Source organism: Manis javanica, chromosome 16, assembly GCF_040802235.1.
Source record: "Manis javanica isolate MJ-LG chromosome 16, MJ_LKY, whole genome shotgun sequence".
NCBI classification, from domain to species: Eukaryota; Metazoa; Chordata; class Mammalia; order Pholidota; family Manidae; genus Manis; species Manis javanica.
In genome coordinates this window covers 24,147,321-24,171,318 of record NC_133171.1, presented here as the reverse complement: position 1 = coordinate 24,171,318, position 23,998 = coordinate 24,147,321, and the positions used below count along the sequence as shown (strand labels likewise).

Sequence of the window (23,998 nt, the reverse complement as noted above, 5' to 3'; positions counted from 1 at the left end):
GTGCACACACACACGCGCACACACACACACGCGTGCACACACCAGTATAATTGAGAAAAGCTAATTTTAAACCGCAAGTATTCATAATATTTCATGTGGCCAATATCTGTTCTCACTTAAACTCACACATAAGTAAGATTCCCTACAATCATTAAGATGTTTAAAAAGTCTGAAGAAATTCATGAGGAAATTACTACATAGCAGACTCTCTGTTGATTATAAATGCTTATGTATTGCTCTGTTTATATGATATCAATGAGAGATATCATAGACTGAAGGAGACAAAATAGTAAAAACAATAACAGCTACTGACATTTTTGGGTTTGGCCAGGAAACCTTTTATGTTTGAAGAGATTAAAAAGGGGGGGGGCATTGACGGCAATATGGGAGCCACCCCATAACCTAGCCTAGGGACACAGTCCAAACACAGAACAAAATTCTCCATGTAGAAAGACATGAGCAGCCAGAAAAGCAGCTGCCCAGACGCGGCCCAGGTCGGGGTCCCCTGTGGAGACAAAGGCTTTGCAGGGAGAGGACTTCCTCCCCGGCCCGATCACAATCGAGCCGGACTAAGAGCGGCGTGGCTCACACCCGGGCGTGGGGACAGGACAGGCTCACCGAGCGTGATGGCTACACAGCAAGGCCTGTGAATCAAATAACCCCACCTCGTCAGTCCAAGAGGTGCCTCTAACCAGAACGCAGTCCGCAGGCCTCCTGCTCACAGACCAGCGCCTTTGTCTGCCTTGACTCGGGCCTGCTCCACCCTTGCAGTGGATTCAAATAAAACTTTCCCTCTGCTTCGCTGCTGTGTCTCTGCCTTTCAATTCTTAGTTGTGGTGGGGACAGAACTGAGAACACACCCAACCCATAACACGGCTATAATAACATATGAAAACATCGTAAAACCACAGAATAGGGTGAGCTGGGCTGCAGTGGGAAAACTCCAAAGACCTTGCAGGACACTGTGCAAAAGTGATGATAAACTTCTGAATAAACGAGAAATAACAAGGGATATGACCGAGCTGAAGTGGAAGTGCTTTAATAGAGGAAAGACCATCACAGTGGATGCGGAGGGAACGGTAGCATGTGAAGAGAGGATCTGGAATAAAGGAGGAATTGCATCTGCAGAGTGAAAGAGCTCATCCTCCCCCGAGAAGGACAGATGTGGAGCAGTTGACCTCGGGCAAGTCCTTAGCACCAACACCATGCATCCGAGTTACTCCCTTCCAAGATGACGGTCCTTCAGACACAGGCACCCGAGTTGAAAAGCAGCTGCTCATAAGGAAAGATGGGGGCCGCCTGGGCTAGCCCCAGGCTCGTCCCAGCAGCCTGTGAGAACAGCTTTCAGGCTGCAGAACACCCGAGAGAATGCGCCTGCTCTCATGCTGTCCCTCACGTACAAAGGCAAGGGGCAGACTCCTCCAAATATGATAGAACTCAGGAACCAAAGCACTTCTGAGCCCTTCTTGGGAAAAAAAGCACCTTCCAATTACATTGAGTCAATGAAGTCATGCTTGGGGAAGCTTCGGTGAGAGGCACTCACTATCACAAGCCCACAGAGTGTCATCTCAAGCCTTCCAGAGACACAGCGCGGCCTGTCCTTGGACTGTTGTCCTGTTGGGAAGGCGTCCTCGAGCCTGTAAGGACCCAGGGAGTGGAAAGCTCAGAGCGTCTTCAGCAAATGATGGTGAAATGCAGTCAATGGAAATCATTTAAGTTGAGGTCTGCCATGGAAAAGACACAGAAAGACTAAATACAATGCAAGATCATCAATACACAACAGGATATAAATGTTATTATGCCCTTTGTCAACTTGAAATGTATCTAACTAACAAAATTCAGGTTTAGGACATGGGGTGGGTCAAAGTGGAAATGCACCAGTTTCCTCATGTTGATAGGTGAGAGCTGATTGTTACTCTCTAAAAATAAAACATGGAGTTAAAAATGTAAGTGTCTCTTGTATATTAATATTTATCTGAAGTTCTACAATTACTTTATCACCCTCCAATTAACTATGAACTTAAACAAAATGGCCCATATCTTACAAGTATCATGCATGGTATGACACCCTTTTATAAATGTCTGTAGATGTGTATATATGCATTGAGATGTCTGGAATTACATCATCTAACGTTAATACTGTCTCTTTCCAGATGGTGTGATGTTTAACTTTCTCCTTTTCTCCTTTCAGCGTTGCTTGAAATTTTTGTAATAGGCATGCATCATCATTATTCTAAAAAAATATTTCTAAAGGAACAAGGGAAGAGAAAGAATCAAGGGAGGTCAGTGGCAGCCTTAAACCAGACAGCCCAGGTCTGAAGTTGTCATTTCAAGTTCATCCTTCTGTTTGCTCAGGACAGCGCTCATCCCAGAACTCAGAGCCACCAGCAACCTGCCTCCGAGGCCGCTACACCCTCAAATCCGCAAAGCGCGGAGGTGGGTCCCCGAGGAAGGAGGCCAGGGTGGACTGCACCGTGGAAGACACCGGAGATGACGAAGGTCGCTGTGGGAGTGGGTAGCCTTGCTCTTGGAGCATCTGCTCAAACTGACCTCGGAGGAAAGTGGCAGGAAGAATGGGGCAGACGTGCTACCTCCCCTCTCAGTTCCTTCAGCCCCTACGTTAGCCTGCATCCCACTACCTTGTATATGATACAGCTTCCCCATCTTTGTTTTGGATCTTATTTAAGAAAAGGCAGCTTTCTGGATTCTGTTTTGAGGGGTCCTTCCCTCTCCAAAGTCAGTGATAATCCTACAGGTGGCCAATCCTGCCTTTAGGAGGAAGGCGTGGGGGTCCGGTTCATAGGCCTCTTGCCCGCACTCCTCGCACCATTTCAGTGAGAGAAACAAGCAATGCTGATAGACGCCACTAGGAGGCAGCTTCTCCGCCACCTACTTGTAGGCCCTTCTGCCCATCCCATTCCCCGCACACCTCCTGGATTTACAATTTTTATACTCTCCTGAGATTTTACACTTGTAGTAACACTTCATCAATCTAGCATACATGGAAATATGATGATTCCATAGTGATGTCCTATGTAACAGACACTTTCTGCTTTAAGCCCCTAAACTTACAAAAATTGTTTTTTTTAAAATACCAAATAGTATTGAATTCCTTATGGTATATGCAAAGAAATTCCTATTACCCTTCATTCTGACCTTAACCTCTAATATTAACCATTAATGGTTAATGCACCATTAATATGACTGGCTGAACAATTAACACAAAACCAGAAACAAACAAAAAAGAAAACAAAAAAAACCCCTACTCACCCCCATTCCTGGGAAAATAAAGTTCAGCTTCTCTCTCTGGTACCCAGAGAGACATAGTTGGGGAAAGTCACTAATATCAGCTCTGTGCTATTTATCACGTGTATCTGATGACAAATCTTTCCTTTATACATAATTTATCATTATTCATGCTTTATTTGACATTTTGCACGTAGAGAAGATTAATTCATTCTTTTAGCAAACATCTATTGAGTGCTTACAAATAGAAGGCACTGCAATAGTGAATATGATCCTCATAAACTTATTATGGTCTTATAGGGGGAGAAACATCAACAGGCCATGAGCATTCTTAACAATTTGCCAGGCAAATGAGAAATGGTTGCATTTTCTAAACTTCTGCTTCCAGAGTCTTAGACCCAGAAACTGTTCCTTGAATACATTATGTTCAATGCTAGTTGGATGTGATGTGATTTTTTTTTAAATGTGTTTTGAATGCTTCTGTTTAGAAATATGCTGGGAGCATGTGAATAATTGTTTTATATTATTTATATTTTTCCTTGGCAAAATACATTTTTAAAAATAGTGAGTGCTGTGTTTTACCATATGGCCTTTTAGAGCTTTTGTTACTATTCGTGTTCACTGCTGTTCAGTTTATTTTTAAATGGATTTTCCATTGAAAGCTTAAGCTGATGTCTAAGGAAATTAATGCATGAAGTTAGGGTCAGAGAGCATGAATTATTCATTGAGTTCTCACACTGCTGTTTATGGCTAAGTCATTATAATATATCATAGTTGCCATGAAGAATGTTAAATTTTTTTAATGAAAAATTATTACTCTTTTTAAAGAGCCTTTTATATTGTATATGAATAAATGTGTTTATATAAATAAATGATCCATTACCAGGACTAAAGATTGTTACTTAAAGAATAAATGTTGGTATCTTAACTTTAAACAAGACATAATCTTTTTCTTTAATGAACTCAGACTGGTGCACATATAGTTTCCTAAGAAATAAAATACTTTTAAAGCTTTTATCTTCTTTAAATGCTGAATTTGAGTTAAATATATTTATTTTAGTACACTATAATTAATTCTGAGTTGTGTATCCCCTAGAATTACACATGAACACTCAGTGAAGAAAAATACCAAAGTTGATCTGCAAGAGAAACATTACTACTGTTTTTTTAGGTATTTCCCTTTCTGTTTTAACTGAACTATTTTATTTTGAATTAGTATATCTTATGCTGTGCATTCATTTCTAAGGCGTCTCTCTTAAAATGGAGGTTCTGGGCTATGAAACCAACACACTTAGCCTAAAACGGAGAACTCCTGGTAACCAGCCTAGCCTTGCAAGATGTGTCCCCAGACCACGCTCCTCAAGTCCCTCCTCTCTTCCCCGACCTCCCTCCCTGGCCTCTCTCGGCACCCCACGCCCATTCCTGCCTCTGGCCCTTTGCCTTTGCTCTCCCTCCACCTGCTGGGCCCTCCCCAGATTCCACAAGGAGGCCACACTGGGCATTCAGGGCTTGGTTCAGATGCCACCGCGGAAGACATTTCCTTGTATTTTCTTTGTGACACCTCACTGTTCAGAACTAGCTCCTGGGTATACTTGTGAGCTCACAAATGGTGTGCAAGCTAACTGTTATCTGTCCTGCACAGATGCAGCGCTCATGAGACTAGGCCCTGGATTTCACCTCCTTGGTCCCTGTGTCCCCATCACCAGGACCGAGAAGCGGCTGGACGCAGAGGAAGGTGTCATTAAACACTTCAGCGTGAGTGAGGCAGGTTCACCCAGGGCAGGGCTGGCCAGGTTTTGGCAAGAGCCAGATAATAAGTATTTCCAGCTTCGTGGGGCATTTTCTTTGGTTTTCTCCCTCCCTCCCTCCTTCCCTCCATTTCTTCCTTTCTTTTCTCCCTGCTTAAGAAATGTAAAAACTCACTCAGGCCGACTTTACAGAGAGGCCACTGAATGGGTCCTGCCAGTGGCTGGGTTTTGCCCATGGGTCACAGGCCCTGGTGTGCAGACCCCTGAGCTGCGTGGCTCATTGTTACGCAGTGGGCTGCTCCCGAAGACCCCTGAGTCAGACTTGTTAGAGGCGGAGCCCAGCAATCTGTATTTTCTCCAAAGATTTCAACTGAGTCTTAGCCACTGGCAAATTGAGAATGAGGGGTTTGAAGAAAATAAGTTTGGTAAGGATCCTAGGAAAGAAAATACTAAACTCCACTAAGCCATAAGTGTTCAGTAAAATGTTAAATAATGGCTTGGTGTTGCAAAAATTACTCAATGAATTTACCTTCTGTCTCCATATCTAGTGAGGAGCAGCCCTTTATCTACTTTTCTTAGATGCCAGAAGTGGCATTTGTCTATTCTATTCCATTATAGAAGTGATAACAAATTTTACACATAAATGTAAGCAAAAAAATCCAATGATTCATCCCACATCCATTTCAGACTTTGTAGCTGGTTACAAGGTCCAACTCTTTGTTGAGTAGAAACCCAGATTCAAGCACAGGCTTGAAAACATTTTTCCTTCTATAGATTTTGGTGTCAAACTGATTTATTATTTACCAGATGCTAGAAGCAGAGTGAAACATAGAAAGAAAAATAATTAGAAATAACTATTGCATCTATGTTTAATCATTCAGTTGTAGTCAAGCCTGGGCTGTTTTCTCATGATCTGACTTTGAACATGTCTAGTCCAAAGCTTTGTGATTAACTAACATATCATTTTATTATTTATTTTTATGCTTTTATTTATTAGTAGTGTTTCTACCTTTCTTACTTCTCATGCTCATTCTCAGCACTGCCTGTGTCCCGGGCGCTGCAGAGGTGCTGCCTGTCACCCTCACTCGCAGACCAGAGGACGAGGCTGAAGGGGGGGTAGGACGCCAACCCGGGCTGCACCCCTGGCCTTTATTGGGGCCAGTCTGAAATATGCCAACAAGAGGGGGAAAAGGAGAGAAACAAAGGGTCTGAGGAAAGGAGGGAAGACAGTCGGCAAGCGGCGACGGGCTCCCCCCCCCCCCCCCCCCCCGCTTGGTGAGACTTCTCGCGCGGTACGGCCGAGGGCGGACGGCGCTTCTCCCCAGCTCCCCAGGGCCGCTTCCGTCCCATGCCGACTTCTCTGTGCCAAGTGAGAGTGGCGATGCTGCCTCGTCAGGGCTACATCTTGCCGGTTTCCCTCAATTTTGTGTATTTTGAAGAAAAAGAAAATCAAAACAAAAAGGAAATCGTGATAGTAAGTATCATTACCCAAGTCGTACTAAAGTATCCATTCCAGGTAATGTTTACCCTAGAAAATTACCAACGAAAGGTCAGGTAGCTAATAATCTAGGCCAACAGTGTGTATTTGATTGTGGGGCACCTGGATTGAGCATTTTCCCCTCAAGGGGAATTTTTTTCAGAAAACCCATCACTTTGTAATAAATTCCAAAACATGGAGTCATGATATGCTAAAAGGCCAGAATACAACGTGGAGAATTGATTAAAATGTGGAGAGTCACGTACATGCTGACGGCCCTGCACGCACATGCACACACACAAACACACCCAGATTGCTCTCCAGAAAACGTTTTCAAGTGTTTATTGCTCTGTTACCATATAAACACATAGAAGCATATTTCTATGGTTATGTCAATGCTTTAAAAAGCTATTATGTGATATTCAATGCCAATTTTCTAAAACCATGAGGTACTTATTATAAGATATAAATTATGTTAAATAATTTAAGTTCTCAACCTCTGAAATTTGTTTACTTCAATTAGGAAGAACTTTTTTATGACAAAGAGGTGATGGCATACACTCAATATCCCATGGCCTACAGTCAAGTGAAAGCACTTTGGCATGTAATAATCTCAAAAGCAAAGACATACATGGACACATTTCTACTTTCTTAAAAGCAATACACATTGAACATTTTCCTCAGGATCTATATGTTTCCATTTGCAAAACACAATGTGATAGCATGACAATTTTTTGTGGGTGTACCTGTGATCAAAAGCCGGCAAAGCAGACAAGGATAGAGGTGACAGGGCGGTGCCGATCACTGGGCGGCTGTGCCATGCAGTGGCTTGAAAAGGAAGCAGTGACCATGGATTTTCTTGGTGGGGAACAGGGATTACTAAGAAAAAAGAAAATTAGAGAATTCAAAAATAATTTCACAGCAGCTATTCTTATTTTCATTCTTATTACTATTATTATAATAGTAATAATAATATAATAGTAATACAAGTACAAATTTAAAGTAATATCTTCATAGGAAAATGATAATTTATAACTCTAAAATGATTTACAACAACCATACTTGTATTTCTAATACTACAATAGACTATAAATCCTGAAATTTTTCCCCATAAAATCTTCAAAATATTGACATATTCTTTTCAAACAGATAGCCAAGCTCATAAGAAAGTACACAGAGTCTTCAGAAGACAAAAATGAAGGGAGTGCCAGGGCACCGCGGTTGAAGAAGTGTCCAAAGCCAGAGCGTGCCTGGACGTCACGGACGTTGCTGATCCCCGGGCAGCCGTAAGTCTTCGTGGAGCACACAGCCAAGCAGCCAGGGGGACTTAGAGGCCGGGCGTCCAGTAAGAGATCCTCTACGTGCAGTAGAGTCCCCACAGGGCTGCTACCTCAGGAAAAGGAGAAAACTAGGGGGAGACTGTCCCCAAGGGGTCCAAGGGAGCCCGTCTGGCAAAGCTGGGCTCCCAGCTGGGGTGGGCATGCAGTGGATATTAAGTAAAAAGCTCGAGCCAGAAGCTGGCTTTCATGGAGGACCGGGGTTAAAATGTACAGTGACTCCAAGGTACAATAAACCTCCACAAACCTTTAACTGATAAATTAGTTTAGGGTCCTCTAGTCAGCATAGCAAGGTACCTAACAGATAAAAAGTGGTGATAGAAAGCATCTTCAACTCAGATCCCATTGATTTCTTACAGTTACATTTCCAATAAACATGAGATCAAACACAAAAATACACACACTGAGACAAAGTTACCCAGATTAAAAGTAAGCAGAGACAGTAAAGAGAAGACTAAGATTTTCAAGGACTTAAGAAATCGGAGTTGTTCTTTAAATGTAAAAATAGCATGCTGATATGTTTACAGAGATAAAGGAGGGAATTGAAAAAAAACACAGCTAAGGAATAAAAGACTATCAAATGGTTAGACAAATGTAAAAAAAACAAAACAAGGAACTTGTGTAAATGTGAAATATAATAAAAACGTAAAAGAACTCAGTGGAAGAGGTAAACTGCGGATTGGAAACTGCTTAAGGTATTGAAGACATTGGAAGACAACTGAAAAGAATTACACAGAATGTATCAAGGAGAACATAAAAATTTGAAAGAAATAAACAAAGTGAGAAGCTCTAACATACATTTAACCAAAATTCCTAAAGGAGATATTAGAATTTTTCCAAAAGTGATAAAAGACACATTTTTCAGATTTAAAAGTACATCTTAACCAATATAAATAAAATCCACACCTAGCCATTTTATGGTGGAATTGCAGAACAAATGCAAATAGGCGTTCAAGGCATCAGGAGAGGAAAGGCGAATTACAGAGTTAGACAACCAGCTTCTCAAAATATAAAAATGGAGGCCAGAAGAGAATAAAGTAACAAATTTAAACGATTTAGAAAAAAATATGTTGACACATTATTATATGCCTAGCAAATGAGAATGAAAAAAAGATACCTCTAGATAATCTAAAAGGAGAGTTTACCCCCAAACAATCTCCATCAAAAGAAATTTTAAAATATGTCCTGTAAGAAGAAAAATAATTCCAGGGGAAGGTTGGAAATGCAAGAAGAAATAAATGAGGAAAGAAAAAGACAAACATATAGATAATTCTAAATAAGCACTGGCTGCATAAAACAATAATGACAGTGTCTAAGTAGGGGGTTAAAAAATGGAATTAAAATACTGTCAACAATCAGCATACCAGCTGGTGCAGAAGGGCTGGGTAGTTTCAGGAGTTAGAGATACAGAGCTTTGTATGACTCAGGTGAAGAGCAAAAAGATTAAGTTCAGGCTTGAGCAAGTAAGTTAAAATTTCAAAGTAATCACTAACCTAAAAAATAATTGAGATAGAATTTATAAATTCTGAATCAACTAAAGTTAAATGTTAGCATAGGAAAGAAAAAATCTTAATGGGAAGGAAGGGAATCCAGAGAGGGTAAGAAGTAACTCAGGAAGGAAGTGCAAAAAAAAGTAAAGATAGTATAATGACAATAAGTTCTAATATATTAATGGTCATTAAATCTGAATGGATAAAATTCATCATGTAGAAGTTAATCAGACTGTATTGAAATAAACACCCAATGAGATACTTTTTTAGAAGAGACAAAAACAAACATTGAAAAAAATGGGAAAAAAAAGGTAACTAGTAAAAACACTAACTCAAAATAAACTGCCCTAAATAATAATTATCAAAGATTTTTTTAGCCAGGAAGCATTACTACAGATAAGTGAGACTCCAGTAACGATGAGGTTCATTTGCCAATATAACAGAACAAGTCTAAATGTTTTATCTAATAATGGAGGTTTCAAAGAAGGTCCATACCTCATATTTTTTTAATATAACTCTTAAATTTTGTTTATTAAAAATTTTAAGAACTGTGTCAAAGACGCCAAAAAAAGTTAAACTGCCAACTGGAAGAAGATGCTCTTCCACTGTATAACTAACAGAATATTAATGCCCAAACTACATTAAAAATTTTACAAATCAATAAGAAAAAGAAAAACAACCAAAGTGGAAAAGTGCATAAAAGTGATGAAAATTCATTTTACTGAAGAGGAAATGCAGAGAGACTGCAAGCATGTGAATACATGTCCAGTCTCATTAGTAATTAGGGAAATGTAAAGGGAAAACACGATACATAATTGTGCACTGACGGTAACAGTTTGAAAAGGCTGTAGAGGAGCGGGAATTTTTCATAAACTGCTGGTGAACTACAGACCCTTCAGAGAACAATTCGCCATTTTGAAGATATACACACCCTGTAATGCAGCAGTTCTTACACATCTGCTCCAGTGTACCAGGAGACAACTTTCTAAGCCAACGAGTAACTGCTATAGAAAGCAGTCGCAAAGACAGATGGCAAGAGGGGCCGAGGAATTCAGAGGACACGGAGGACGAGTCAGAGGTGGAGGGGGGGCAGAGGAGGGCATGGAGTCTGGCAGCGAGGGGATGAGGTTCGGCCTGGCAGGCCCAACGAGATGTTACCGGCTGTGAGGGCTGTGAGGCAGGGAGGAGGTCCATGGGCTGAGGCGCAGGGGTGTTCATAGCAGCTTTATTCATAGTTGTCAAGACTTGGAAGCCACCAGGATGTACTTAGGTAGGTGGTCATACACATAAACTGTAGCACCCGGACAACGGAGTGTTATTCATCTCTATAAAGAAATGAGCTACCAAACCATGAAACACATGGAGGAAACTTACATGCATGTTACTAAGCAGAAGAAGCCAATCTGAAAAGACTACACACTGTATGATTCCAACCGTGTGACATTCTAGAAAAGGTGAACTATGGGGAGCAGTAGAATGATCATTGGTGACCATGGACTGGAGAGGACACTGGGGTGAACAGGTGGAGCACAGAGCAGGTTTTGGGAGGTGAAACGGCTCGGTAAGGTGCTAGATTGGGGGATACAGGCCATTATGTATTTGTCCAAACCCATAGAAGGTGTAACACCAGTGGTGAGCCCCAGTGTGAACTATGGACCTGGGGATGATGATGTGCCAGCGTAGGTTCCACACTTGTACGAACTGACCGACCTGGTGGGGGGGATGTCAGGACGGGTAAAGGCTGCATGCCTGTGGGCAGAGTACTTGGTTATCTCTATGTCTCCCTCATTTTGCTGTGAACCTATAACTACTCTTTAAAAAATTGTCTTTAAAAAAGTTTTCAATCAAAAACCAAGGTCCTTATTAATTGTAGTTCCATAATAATCAAACTTTAGAAAAACTGACCACTGGAGTTTATTCATATGGTTAAAAAAATTCATGTTATCTTTTCTAATGTTTATCACCAGTTGAAAGAAGAAAAAGATAATGTTCTCATTTTAAGAACTTATTTTATATGGTCTTGCAGTAAATTAAGAATAAAGCTTCCATATAATCAACTCCATACCTTTTAAAATATGTAATATCTGTTAATATTATCAAATGATGCTTATAAAAAATAACAGTCAGAGGGCTAATATCTTGTAGCACCAGTTACTTTAAGTCTCCTGACCCAAGGTTGACTCCTTTATTACTGACAGCATCACACTCGTTAACTGCTCACATTTTGAAAGGACACACGTGTAGAGGTGAGAGAGGAAGGGAAGTTACCTAGTAAGCTACCTAGTAAGTTACCTAGTAAATTACCTAGTAAGTTACCTAGTAAGCTTATCAGCCAAACCAAGATCCCTCATCCATGCAGCAACCCCGATGCCATGGTCCACCACCCTCACAACCCATGAACTGATGATTCAGATTACATTTTTATTCCTCTACTTGGTGAGTCTTCGACTAAACAGCAATCCTAGAATAGTATGTATTTACCTACAAAAATCTGCCAGTGACAATGAAACAATCCTACAACCCTAAAAATTAAATTTCTCATTGAGGAGAAAGCATCCATGGAAAATGCAAATCTCACCATCCTTTGAAATCTCTCATATTATTCCTGAATGTAAAATGCTCACTGGATTAGCTAGAGAATATTTTTAAATGTTTACAGAGTTACCTCAACCACATTGAATTAATACTGCTATTTCTAGCTATTAAAGTATTTAAGTTAGAAAATCATTGTGGTTGACAGCTTGAAATTTAAAGAAGCTTAAAAGGAAATTAGTATGTGTTCTCAGTATGCTTATTTTATAGTTCTCATGGTTATATCTAAAATTTGTATGTTCTTTCTCTCAAAATTCACATAAACTCCAGAAATTTAGAGATTCTATTCATAAAGTCTAGTTTTACCTAATTTATATTTATAGTATAATATAATATACTTTGCTTATATTTTTAATATTTTTATGTACAATAAATGTCTATTATATATTCTGTTATCAATTTTTGTTGCAGATAAAATGATGCAAATATGGAAGTCTCATTAATATATAGATCTTTAGTCCTGTCCAGTCTTCTGACACATTTTTTAAAAAAATTAAAAGAACTAAGAGGAACAGCAAAATTTAGCTAGGTTCACCCAGATTACTGGAAACTGTTCCTGGCATAGCAATTAAAACTGATGTTTGTGGCGGCCAGAAATAATGGAGGTTTGGATTTATGACGAGGAACTAGGAGTTAGGCCACTGTTTTATTTTTAAAGGTGAAAGATTTATAGTCAGTAAGGTTTGAACTGATGTAGCCCATTCATTCCAGAAATGTGGGGGTGAAGGAATGAGAGTCCAAAGCCAAAAAATGTTATTGTGTCCAGGTGGAAGTGGGACAATAAAAAGAAAGCAGCGAATGGGCCATGTGTGTGGATGTATAAAACCTCTGCTCTTCCGTGACAAAATCAGAAAACTTAAGAAACTTACGTATTTCTGTTACTATATTCTTCATCCTTATTTTCCCTAGTACATCGCACATCAAGGTGCTCATCTTTATTCATCTCTAGCAAATTCTCAATTCCCCCAGGGTGCCAATTTACATTAAAAATAATGTTCAGAAAAAAACTGGTCCCTGCTGCTTCTCATTTTTCTCCTCGTTTTGTGACCATTCTTCCGACATTTTTATTTGTAGCCCAATTTCTATTTTAACGGTTTCTATCCTAATAACTCTTCCTTTCCTCTGCGGAGAAACACCGACCACACAGCTGCAATAGTTATTATTTAATTATTTTCTTTTTCTCATAGGTTTCCAAACTTTTGCTATTAGTTTCCTTTGCATTGAGGCAAATGGATTTAAGTTATTTTCCAGTGGCTTGAAAATATCAGCGACTATTTTCTCCACCTGCCTCAAAGCTGCCTGTGTTTTCTGGGTGGCGACAATTATGGCTGCCATGCATTTGGAATGAAGGGACCTGAGGACACGGAACCGTGTCCTACATACCACTGTTCTAGAAAAAAGTCTCCTCTTTATTTTTACCTTTTTTGTGTATTCAAATGATATGAGTATAAAATCCCTGTTAAAACAGGCACAGTTTTATTTCTTTATGAAATACTAATAGAATTCACACAGGTTAACTTACATTGACACAGATCACTGGCTAGCATTTGTGAACTAGCAGACGGAAATGCTCTATGAACTGATACCTTATTTCTTCAGCAAAAGGTTGATGCAAGATTTCAAAGAAATCCAAAGTCTTCCTTTAAAATTGAATACAAGTTTATATTGTTATTTATAAAATTCTCCCTGCTGCCTTTTAAGTTAATTATTTTTAACCAGACTTCAAGTGAATCATATGTATGTACGTATGTATGTAATACAGATAGACATGTAAATATAATGTGCTTTTCTCTGACGGCATTTTCTTCTTTGTGAGATTCCCTCTCATCAATTACGCGTTTCCTTCCCAGACAGAAAGCTCAGCTCAGCCCCGCGAGAAGAGAAGGAATCAGGCCTGCGCCCCCTCCTCGTGATTGACAGCTTCGGGCACTAAGGCAGATCTAGTCCTGACACCGGATGCTCCTTTGTAGAGCGGCCTGGGTGCAAGGACTCCTGCGGGCTTTGCCCAACCTTGCTCGCCCTGTGTAGCAATCTGCGATGTCTCACTCACCGTCTGTGGCTTCTCCTTCACTTGGGGTCAGTTTGCTTCTTGGCTTACATTTTTCCCAACCTTTTTGAGCTTCCTTCCTATTTCCTTTTATAGGGTCTTTTCCCCTAGTAAAAATCTCTGCATGTTTCATTATATCTCAGTGGTCACTTCTCAGAGGACCCAGACAAACCCAGGCGTCTCCATGGGTGCATCTGCCAAGCATGAGTCCGTGACTCTATGCCCCAGCAGCTGCGTCCGGAGAGCCTAAGGTGGACCTGCTCTGTGTGGCGCGGGTGCTGGGACACACCCACACCCGTCGGTCTGATCTCCTAGTGCTGTACATCATCAAGAATGGATTTTACTGTACACAATAAAAAAAATCAATCAGACTATCGGGGATTCTGGGATGCAGTGCATGCAGGCCGTGACAAGTGAATCTAACGGCATCATGAATGTACGGTATTGCCTCCCTGAAGGGATGTGGGGAAAAGGAGCTGATAAGTAACTTTGGATAAAGGTGTTTTGGCTGGAAACTAAGGATAAAAACAAAAGGAAATGAATATAAACACTATGCTGTAAATGCCAAGTTTGTCTCTCACTCGGGTTTGTGTTAGCAATTCTGAACCTGCTTTACAAGCACATGTGGTTGAACCAAAGTGGATAGCGGCAGCCAGGGGTCTCAGTGTTGGCGAGGAAAGTAACAGGTGAGCAAGGGGGAGGGGAGAGTAGGCCGAACCCTGTGGAACCGAATTGGAGTGGGTACTTTAATATGAATGCTGTTTAACTTAATATGTATAGACAGAGAGATACAAAAACAATATAGACATGGTGGACATGTGGGTACATTTATGTACATATATATATTTCCTATATTTCCTTGCTCCGCCCACTGAAAAGCTTAGGTGGTGATACCACAGCAGCAATAAGCACACGAGGCACTACAATCTTGATTTCTAAATACCCATCCCAATAAAAAGCAGAGCTCCTTGTGGAAACGGCTGCCTCTAAAGCTGGCTGGGGGCCTGTATGACCAGCCTGGAGCTTCATCTCCTAGTGCCTGTAAGGAAGGAAGCCTTCAAAAACCAGAATGATGGGCTCATGAGAAAGAGGCGCAGAAACCAAGTGGAAAGAGCTGCTGGTGGCCAAAGCTGGAAGAAATCAAGAGCAGCACCGTGGTTCCAAATCGCATTCCAGTCACACGGCAAATATGCACGAATCCACACTGACATAAATAAATGACTGAGTACGTAAATAAGTGGGAGAGCGGGGACCAGTCTTCTTTGTGGATGAATTCTAAATAATAAAAGCAGATACTCATCCCTCCAGGAGGGGGGACTTAACCTCAAGGGTGGGCTAGACTTACTGATTTGGGTCCAGAGATTAGCAAATGGGAGGCTGAGGCCTGCCTCAGAACGGCCCTTGGCAGAAACAGGCTGCTTGCCCCACAGACGGGGGTTATGATCACCCTCCACCCACCCTCATCCAGGACTGGTTGATGCAGGGGGTGGACTGGAAGGAAGACCACGACCCGCCCTCTTGCCTCAGGAGGGGGACACTGAGGGTCATGCCAGCTCCAGAGCCCCTGTGGTACTTTCTGGAAGCTCTCTCGCACCTGTGTCCAAGTCCCACGTCTCCCTCCGTTCAGTGCTGCTTCGTTCTTTTCTGTGGGCATGTCATTCCGGACAGGCGTCCCCAGGAAAACTGCACGCGGATTCCCATCCCGACGTGAGCTCTTCGGCACTTGCCCTAAGACCCTCGGAGGTGTGAAAGAGAAGAGGCGAGAGGAAGGTAGGAGGTAGGGCTCCGGTGAAGGGGGAAGTGCAAGATGACGAACTAGATACAGTGATGAAATGGGATGAAACCTGGAAAGCTGAACGATGAGCAGATTTTACTGGTCTGCAGGGTAGGGTACAGGGCAACAAGTGGCAGGAGAGGGGCACATGTGGGAGAGTGGGGAGGGCTTAGAAGGCTGCAGCGGGCGCCGATCGGGAACACAGAGGGGCCCTGCCCCAGCACAGTCCCCGGGGGGCCTTGAGGGGTCCCCACGCGTGGCCGTGCCCCTCCTCAGCTCACCTCGGCTCTCAGGCCCTGGGGTCACTGCCCCTGCCATAGTCTGGGGGTCACTTTGGCCACCCCAGACGCCTTCACAGCTGAATAGTCTTAGTTTCAGCTTAGCAGGAATATAAACACACAGCAAGTTTCATCATTTCTCACATCCTGTGGGATTAAAACTGACTCAGGAAAAAAATACAGAATTCTTTATCCTATGGGAGAAGAAAGGAAAAATTAAGAAAATGCTGGGAAGTATATGAAGAATTTAGTTACCCTGTTGCATAAATTGAGTTCATGGCTGCAAGCAGGAAATGAACATAATAGAAAACACGACTAGATTTCGTTCAGGCTCATGTGCCCACGGGGACGCGGGCTTGGCTGAGAACCCTCGCGGGCAGCTGCGGGGCCCTGGGCAGACGCGAGCCGCGGATTGCTGCAAATCAGGACAGAGGGGCCACCATCAAACGGGACCAGGGACGCTGGGAGTATGGTGACAGGCCAAGGGGTGCAAACAGAGAGGAATCAGTGTTGGGACTGGAGAAACGGTCCAGGTAAGACGGGCGGCCCCCGTGCCGGAGCCCCAGGCTGTGTAGGCGCGTCGCCCTGTCACCCCGACCTGACTGCAAATTCAAGCCGTGCTTTTCCCATGAGTGGGTATTTCCACCCACAGGGAAGAAATATCAAAAGAAAACTATTCTATTTCTGTGTTGCGTTCCATCTAATTATTAAAGATTATGATTATATTAGAGAAAGAAAGTACTCTAAAAATACCATCTCCTGAAATAAACTCATTTCTTAATTGATCTCTGGAGAAAAGAGCTCAACCTGTAAGCAAAAATCAAGAATTTCCTGATTCCCCATATTGAAAACTGACCCAGAGATCAAAAAGGAAATCGAGAAGGAAATTTTGACAGTCCTAGAATTCTCAAGACTGTTCAAGAAACAGACATAATTTCGCCTATTACAGAGATTTTCCTTTGGAATGCATTTTTCTACATACTAAGACATTCTTTTGTGTGTGGGAGGGGCAAGGGAAGGTGGGAGTGATGTGGGCAAATTTCTTAAAATGGAAGAAAAGGATTTCAACGTCTGTGGTTTACTTCTTCCTCCTCTTTGTTTCTGTTAATCAAACTGTGCTTTTAATAAAATAAGTTACAAAATCATTGACGTTTTGAAAGGTCATCTATTTCTGTCCCCTGCAGGAACTCGTTCCAAAGCCAATCCTTAGGCTGTATTTGTCAGTACCGACCCATCATCTACATTAAGACTTTGGCAATAAAAAGCCTGACAAATTGTTTAAATTTGCATATACACATAGAAGTTGATTTTAGATATTCCTGTAGGCACTATACTTTATTTATTCATTTTTCTCATCAGAAATTAGAACAATATTAACCAGAATGCATATAAAATATGAACAGTGGAAAAAATATAACCGATTCTATGCTGGGTCTTTCAGGATGTTTTAAATTAAATTTAACTGATCTGTTTTTGTAAACAACCCTTTTAATTTTCCTTTGCAAATATGTATGACTCATACAAATTTTACTTACTTTTTTCAACTACACCAAATGTTTTTAGAATAATAAATGATTCATATAAGAGATACCCGTTTCCAAGCATGAAAAACAATTTCTAAAATATGTACCCACTTCTTCATGGAATTTCTTTTTACTTGAATTGAATTGGCTTTTCCTTCTTCTACTTCCATCCATGTTACATTTCATCATATGTACAATTCTTGTATGAGAAAATATTTTTCTATAATTAAGCAAATATGAATCAGCTCATCACATATAACTTTCCTGAATTTAAAATTAGGAACAGGAGATACTAAAATTTGACTGGATCATAAAATGCTCCAAATTATCTTGCTTTTTTGACTAGTTACTCTAAATTGGATTTAATTTTTAAACACACCATGATTCCCAAATTTTTTTTACTACTCCCATTTGGAAATATACCGAAGTCTGAAATTTAGTGTTTCAGACAATCTCACATCTAAAATTGTATTTTAGAAGGGCCAGAGGAAGGCGGCAGAATAAAGTGCTGTGGAGTTAAGAACATGACCCAGTGCTTTTTGGTTTACTGGAGGGCCCCTCCTCCATAGCTGTTAAAGTTCAGTTTTCACTGGAGGGGTCCTGTACCATTTCTGCCACCAGACATTGTAAAACTGTTATTTTTTGTTCAAATTCCTTTTCTCTGTGTCCAAGAGAGAAATATCTAGTTGTTGCAAAGACATCTGTATTTAACAGAGGAAAAGAGGTAAGCCATAGGACTAAATCTGTAATGTGGGGACTTCAAACAGGGAGCCTTCCTAGAAAAGGCAGTGAGTGATGTGGTAGAAAGAGCTCAGCGTCAAGACAGGCCTCCCATACATCCCAGGGCTTCCACTAGGACGGGTTTTCAGCCATTTCTGAGGCTTGATTTCCTTACCTGTGAAAAAGACTTAATAGCTAATTACGTGGTTATTTTGACTATCGAATGAAACGATGACGGCGAAGCCTGAAGCAGGTGTTCAGCGGTGATCTCCAGTGAGTCTACTTGGAAGCCACCTTCCCACCCTTACAGTGGGCGGAGCTCTGGCAGAGCCTTGCTCTGGCTGAAGGGTCAAATGTGCGCAACTCAAAAGTAGCCTGTACATTCCTGGACAGTTATAAGGGAAATGAAGGAGAAAAGTCAGACAGTTTCCACAAATATATTACATGATGATTAACTTAATCCTGAGAATTATCTTACAAGATCAGTACTATTTTAGCCCCTATTTTCTCAGCATAGGGTATCTAAGTCACATGTTTGACCTAGGATGGTCAATAAGAAGGTGGAAACTGAATTTAAAGCCAGAGAGTCTAGCCATTTTTTTTAAGAAGCACTATTTATTTTAATAAGAAATGGGATTTAGTGTCCATAATTAAAATGATTTGTATTTGATAAGCTCCTTTATCCTTGGGCATATCCCATTAAAAGTGTAGAGTCAACTTACTGCATTTTAAAGTCACTTTGAATATTATTCTTTCATGTGGTTTTACACTGTCTGAATACGTATTTAGGTTCATTTAAAATTTTTTCTTAGGGATTATTATTTATTAATTTATAATTATATAAAATATTTCCAAATCAAGAAAAGCTATATTTTAAAAACTCTGGCCTTTATCTTTTTTCCCTTCAGCCTATTCTACTTCACCTCTTATAATTCATATTTTTGAAAATTTATTTTTTAAAAGCAATATTTTATTTACTTTTAAAACCTAAGTTGTTATTATTTTGATATTTAAATAAATATAAACTAATGTAGAAGTAGTTCCTATAATGTGATTTATTGTGGGAGTTCATCTTTCCATCATGACATTCAGATGCAGTTATGTATCTATCTAAAATTCACTAGGCTATAAATAAACTAAAACTCAGAGTTCATTCTCATTAACTGACCCAAAATTCATAGATCAAAAGTTAAAGAGCCTATAGATGGCACTTTCTCAAATAGTAAAGGATTTCCTTAACCACTGAGGTCTCCTCAAACATCCAGAACATAGGCTTAAAGATCACTAACTCCTCCCCTCTTAAATGACAATAAAAATAATGAAGACTTCATAGGTTGGATTTTTCACAGACTCAGTACAGAGATAGGACATTTTAACTTCTCACTGTCTATTTTTATTTTTAATTCAAGCAGATCTCTTTCTCTCTCTTTAGCTAAACAATAGCAAACTACACAGCCCTGTTTCCAACTCGCCTTTTTTCCATTGGGTGGATGTATTAACGTTCATTCCACTCGTCCCCTACGGATAGGCCCCTGGGTTGTGTCCAGTTTGTGACAGTGTAGACAGCTCTGCTTTGAATGGCTTTATACAAACCAAATGCATATCTCTGAAATGGATCTCTAGAAGTATTTCCTAGACATCTCCAAATTTCCTATTTTGGTGTTGGTATTATTAGCATTCTCTTCCACAAGGTGGGAGTGGGGTTTTCCCACAGTTTCTTCCACAAAGTATGTTATGAAATTTTATACTTTCAATTTTTTGCTTTACGGCAAGAAATAGTATCTCAGTGAAGTTTCTCTACTTTTTTGAGTGTGGTTGAGCATCTTTTCCAAATGATTAGATGTGTATTTTGATTTTTATAAAATACTTTTACTTTTCCAATTTTCTATATTATATTCTATTGTTTTTTCCTCTATTTTTAAAAGCAAAAATATTGTAAGCTTTTCATGAAGTAATATTTTTAGTTTTTGACAAGTTTTTATTGCATGCTTTGCATGATGAACTGTACAAGGTAATAGGAAATCTGCTTGTGCTAATTTTCTTTATTTGAAGTTTCCATTCAACTCACCTTCAATGGGAAATAGAAAGGAATTTAGTTATTGATCAGTCATTATTAAAAATTCATATCTGGATAAGAAATTCAATTTCTATAAAGTAGTTTGGGATTCTTCAGTGCATTAAAAAAATAAAGTAGCTGTACTCTAGTAAACAAGCCCCGATATCTTACTGGTTTAGCATCACTGTGGTTCACTCCTCACTCACCCGCAGTCTACGTGTCTATGGAGAACTGCTCCCCGCGGTGGTTCCCCTCCAAGGACCAGTCTCCTTCAATGTTGAGACACTGTTAGCTTCAACTGTGGTCCCTAAGTTTGCCACAGAAGAAGAGAAAGCACGTGAAGGTTTATGGCCAGGCCTCGAGGGAAGTACATCACTTCTGCCACATCCTATTGGACAGAACTGAGCCAAAGAAGTCCAGAAAAGTCGCCTTCCTCTATGTCTTGAAAGAGGAAACGTAGGTGTAGTCCATGGTCGCCCAGTGTTGTCTCTGCCCATCAACAGTCAGATTACAAGAAGGTTTTTGGGGGTGATTACTACTGCATTACTTCATTGGACTATCACTACTTGAAGAAGAAACGGAAAGGCATGCAACATTTAAAATTGACTGTTGTCATAGCTTCCGTACTTGACTGCATTTTCTCCCCTGTGCAGGGGTGACCCTCTAACCATTTCTCTATTCCTCAGCAGAGGGTAAAGCCCCCAGGTCTGAATGGCTATGTGCTTTATTCCCATTGGCCCCTACGTCAGGCATTATGAATCTGAGTTGTCCTTGTTTTGATCACCTCTATCTATTTAGGAATATTGATGAAACCTAGCTTTACCTTTATATCAGAATTCCCATTTTGTGGAAATATCTGAATCGTTTGTTCCTTGTGCACTGCTGTGTTCTTCCCAGAGTGTGTGACTGGCTTCACAAAGAGAACATTAAGAGTTACAGTGCATGACTACAGTTTCTAAATGCTCAGCCTCCTACCAGAGCAGACCCAGAGGGGCAGCCAGTGAACAGACTCTCAGCTTCCTGTTGAGGGAAACCTCCAGTACCTGGAGACGGCAGGACGGTCACCATTGCTCTCTCCTGAAATTCCTGCTTCTTAAACTCACATTTTACACATCTGTTTGTACATAATTTTTACATTACTACCAAGTTCACTAAAAGGTTCCTAAAATTTACATTGAATATTTTGTCCAGAGTAGAGATGGATCCTTATTTATGGTGCAGTAGATCAGAGAATGCTAACCCATTCTTTGCGTGTTTATTTAGCTTTTACCAGACTGAAAATGGGCCATGTGCCTCAGTATATTTTGTTGCACTGGGTGCAAACTTCTTCTCGCTCTCCGAGTGCCCTGCCCTCACGTCGATCCCAGTGACGGTCCCCATGGTCACAGTTGCCTTTCTGTTGGAACTTCCCCCACTGGAGGCAAGAGCGTAGGCCGTGTCTTTCATGCCAACACCTGGCTCCTTGCACTGACCAGTGGCTCAAAGAAGCTGATCAATAGATGTTTGTGGGTAGGAGCAAATTAATAAATAATAAATACACTTCAAGAAAATAATGCTTCTTAATGCTTGCTTTGCTATGATGAATTCAGGACCTATTCTGAGTTGGAGAAATTAGAATTTTGTGTATTTCCAAATGACTTCCTACTCTTGAATGATGCCTTCCTAACCTTCAAGCTGACAGTAGGAAATACAGTCAAACTGTCTATAGAGAATTAGTCACTTCATTCCACTGCCTCAAATATGTAGCTTTTTGTAAAAATGTATTTTTGATGTATGTTAACTCATCTCTCCCCTCTCCCCTCTTCTGCTTTCCTCTCCGTCTGTCTGTTCTATGGGTATAAACCCGGCTGGTTCACGTGAACTCAGTTCCTCGTTAATTAATGCACCCATCATCTCACATATTTGCCTTCTTAAATTTTGAAGGACAGCTCTGCTAGAAAGAGCATTCTTGCAGCCTAGCTTTAAAGTGTGCAGACACATTTCTTTCGGGAAAGACGGACATGAGTGCTCGGCCTCTCACACCCAGTAAGGGCTGCTTCTGTGTTGGCTGCAGTGTGTAGGTCTTAGAAATGAAAGCCTTGCTGGCTTTCGGAACCAGGTATTTTGGGGGCCCATCCGTCAGGAGAGTCTTAAAAGTTGGTGTTCACATCCTTTGCTCACCAGGGAGGGGCTGGGAGTGGAGGGTTCCCTCCAGATCGTACGGGCCTGTGCCAGAGATGAGATTTATGGCCAGTGCGTGCCTCAGCTTTTCCTACCGTTTGATGAGGATCTTCTTCTCTGCCCGGGGTGTAGAGCCCCTCCGCTAGTTCCTGTGTCTCTGTCAGTGGGAACTGCTCTGTGCATAGCGCGCAGCTGGAGCGTCCGCGGGACAGGGGAGCTCAGAAGCCTCCCGCGTCTCCACCTTGGGTCTCTCGTGTTTCTCCCTGCATCGTTAGATTGGGGAGACGCGTGAACCACACGACGAGGATGTGACCTGCCAAATCCAGAATGTGGGGAGCTCTAAAGGAAAGTGATTTGTTTCCTTTGACAAATAAAGTGCAAGGAAGAAAGGGGAGATCTGTAAGGAGATATATTAACCAACTGCAATAGATGGACTTTACAACACTTTCATTTGAAGCAGTTAAAAAAAAAAGATAAAATCAGAGACATGAGAACACATCATATAGTTTATATTGATTATTGATATTTTAGAAGCAATGTTTTAAAAATCCCTTATCTTTCAGAAATACATTCTCAAGTATAAAACATATAATGTTTCTCAACTTTTCTGATAATATATTTATGTATATGTGTGTATATATATATATGCATATGAAATTATATGATATAGATCTGATCTAGAATAATCTGAGTCAGGGATGATTGTTGTGATTGCAAATCAAAGTAGATTTGCCATGACTTGATCATTATTGAAGCCACTTGTTACATATTTGGGTGTCTGGTATTATTCTAAGCTGGTATATGTTTGAAATGTTCCATAGCAAAAAAACTGAAAATTTTCTAATTTAACCTTTGCCACTTACCACTCCCATGAGCATTTGCTCTTGCAGGGAAGCCCTCTTACACTGGTGATGAGCTGGGGTTGCGATTAATCCACATAATTCAGGTCTTTCTCCAGGTGGGACCAGGTGGGAAAGGGCAGAGATTGAGGAGGAGTTGGAATGACAGGCGAGTGGCACCACGTGCCCCCTGCCCTCGCCAAAGCCGGGACTCGGCCTCCTGCTTGTCCCTTCCTGCCTGGAGTCTAAAGCCCAGGCTACCTGCCCGATCTTATTCCTCAGAAAAGGAGGATAGGTCTGGCCCAAGTGGGGGGATATGCTTCCTCACGCTTACCTTAAAGTGGCGTTACAGGAGGTTTGGGCACACCTGACTGTAGGAATCCGCGGAAGCCTGCGCTTTGGATATTCCCCAGCTGCAAGGGAAAAGTCAGCAATCACCTCTGGCTATGTTTCTCTCACTGTTCTGATAATAAGAATGATCTAGGAATTCTAATTAAACATGCAAGTTCATTCTCAGGTTTAGCAAATAAAAATGCAGAAATATGATTATTCATTGTTTATCTAAAGTAAAATTCAGGAATACCATTATTCATTATTTGTATGAAATTTAAGTTTAACTGGTAACCTGTATTTTGTCTGGAATCCCATCTGGGGTGGTATTCAGGAATCATATTGTTAACTTGCAGTTCAGGTAGTTTTTGTTACAATGTC

General features: G+C 40.9%; 3 long non-coding RNA genes across 3 annotated transcripts in view; 1 reads left to right on the top strand and 2 right to left on the bottom strand.

Annotated features, from left to right (window-relative positions):
• The window catches only part of LOC118971370 (uncharacterized), a 100,615-nt gene extending 96,441 nt beyond the window's left edge, over window positions 1–4,174 (top strand). The window contains exon 5 of the long non-coding RNA XR_005059779.2: window positions 2,192–4,174. This is a non-coding gene — a long non-coding RNA (uncharacterized lncRNA). The remainder of the gene's footprint in view (window positions 1–2,191) is intronic.
• LOC118971371 (uncharacterized) lies at window positions 1,024–16,128 on the bottom strand. Its single transcript, XR_005059780.2, has 5 exons — window positions 15,993–16,128; window positions 15,532–15,789; window positions 7,218–7,350; window positions 6,004–6,157; window positions 1,024–1,724 (listed from the first exon to the last, which is right to left on the bottom strand). It is a non-coding gene; the product is annotated as an uncharacterized lncRNA (long non-coding RNA).
• A 765-nt stretch (window positions 16,129–16,893) lies between these two features.
• On the bottom strand, window positions 16,894–23,797 carry LOC118971374 (uncharacterized). The gene is made up of 5 exons (XR_005059783.2): window positions 23,622–23,797; window positions 23,312–23,396; window positions 22,544–22,711; window positions 20,495–20,595; window positions 16,894–18,617 (listed from the first exon to the last, which is right to left on the bottom strand). It is a non-coding gene; the product is annotated as an uncharacterized lncRNA (long non-coding RNA).
• Between the last annotated feature and the right edge of the window lie 201 nt (window positions 23,798–23,998).